Genomic DNA, 2,157 nt, shown 5'->3' with positions numbered 1-2,157 from the left:
TCCAGCCTAGGGGGGGGGGGGGGACCGCGGGGTGCAGGGGGAGGTGTGTGGGGTCCTAGGGAACTGGCCTGGAAGGGGTGTCCAGGGGGCATCTTAGTCCACCTTGCCCCACTAGCTAAGGCAGGGTTGTTCCTAGACAAACTGTTGTGTACAACCCAGAAACTACCCTCCGGCCGGACACAACAGAAGGTGTAAATAGTGCCTTAACCTGCGGCAAGGGAAACAGAGGTCCCGGGTTAACCGATGTCATTCAGAACAAGGCTGGATGGGACCTGCAGAGGGCATCTAATCCAAGCCCCTGCCTGAGGTAGGCAGCTAGGCTGGATGCCCACAAGGCTGGATAGGCATCTGGCTGGGGTCATCTGACCCCACTGCTCTTCCCTGCCTAGGCAGGGGGTCAATGATCTGTTGAGGTCCCTTCCGACCCTGGCATCTATGAATCTATGAGGTAGGGTTGTCCCTATCCAAACTCTCCTATTCAAGCCATAAATTCTTTGGAAAAGTATCCTCAAGCCTGACACCACACAAGGCATCATGTCCTAACCCACCACAGATAAAGCAAAGGACACAGTATCACAGAGCAGAGGTTCTCAAACTGTGGTCTGCGGACCACCGCTGGTCTGCGAGCTCCATCCAGGTGGTCCGCAGAACGGTGACCTAAGGCTAAAGCTGACAGACATTACACCCAACTTCCCAGAACTGTGCTAAAAAAACCAGGCACATCCATCACATTAGAAAGGCAAGACTACTGATATTAAAATATGAGTTGCGTGCTTTGATTTGTAGAACAAAAAAAAGTTCACTAAGTGGTCCACTGAGACCTTCAGCCATTTTCAAGTGGTCTGCCAAAAAAAAAAGGTTGAGGACCACTGTCACAGAGAACAGGGCTGGAAGGGACCTCCAGAGGGTATCTAATCCAACCCCCTGCCTGAAGTAGGATTGTCCCTGGCCAAACTGTCCCATATAAGCCATAAACTTTTTGGAAAAGTACCTTCAAGCCCAGGGCTTGAATTACATTTTGACTCTTGAGTGGGGTCTTCAAAAAAAATTAAACCAGTTCATTAATTAACAAGTTCAGCTAAGTGAAGGAGCAATCCAATTGGAGACCTCCTCCCAGGTTATGGTTTTCAAATCTTATGGGGGGAGGGCTCTCCGCAAGCTCCCCCTTAATTCGCACTCTGCTCAAGCCTGACACAACACAAGATATAACACTCTAACTGGCCATGGATAAAATAGAGGACCCATGTTAACCAATGTCATAGAGAACAGGGCTGGAAAGGACCTCCAGAGGGCATCTAATCCAAGCCCCTTCCTGAGGTAGGACTGTCCCTAGACAAACTGTCCCATACAAGCTAAAACTCTTTAGAAAAGTACCCTTACACCTGACAAGACAAGGCATAACACCCTAACCGGCCACAGTTAAAGCAGAGGACCCAATGTCATAGAGAACAGGACTGGAAGGGACCTCTAGAGGGCATCTTGTCCAACCCCCTGCTTGAGACAGGATGAGCCCTATCCAAACCATCCTATACAAATCCATAATCTAAACTAAGTAAAGTCTAAGTAAATCTAAGTAAGGTCTACCATCAACCCTGACACGCCACAGGCCTAACCCCCTAGCCTGCCATAAGTAAAGCAGGGGAACCTCGGCAGCCAATGTCCTGCTACTATGAAAACTTGTCAATATAGGCTCAAGAGATCCCAGGGAGAAGGCCATGTCCCTGCCACTGCAGAGGAAGGCATCATCACATACAACATAACACATATTTAACGCAACACATAGAACACAACACATATTTTTCTCCTGTTAAAAGGAAACTAGAAGCTTTACTAGTAGGCCAGGGGGCTTGGGCTGTGCGATTTGGTTTAAGATGGAAGCAAAAACAAACAGAACTTCATTGGAATGAGTTCAAAAACGATCTGCAGGGCCAAGGAATGAAAGCTTCCTGACCAACAGCAGCAAGCAGACAGTAGCATGGCAGGACAAAGGCTGGTTTGATTGGTGGAACATCAGTTTCATTAAAAGAAGAGAGGGTGGCTAACACAGGTGGAATGAAGAGTTGAAAAAGGATCAGGTAATGAGCCATGAAGTCAATTGAGTCCCTCCATGCTGCCTGACTAGAAATGCTGCTGCTGCCAGGAGGTTGATTTGAAACT

The sequence above is a fragment of the Alligator sinensis genome, unplaced genomic scaffold (genome assembly GCF_000455745.1).
Source record: "Alligator sinensis unplaced genomic scaffold, ASM45574v1 scaffold1735_1, whole genome shotgun sequence".
Classification (NCBI taxonomy): domain Eukaryota; kingdom Metazoa; phylum Chordata; order Crocodylia; family Alligatoridae; genus Alligator; species Alligator sinensis.
Note: the sequence above shows the minus strand (reverse complement) of the source record.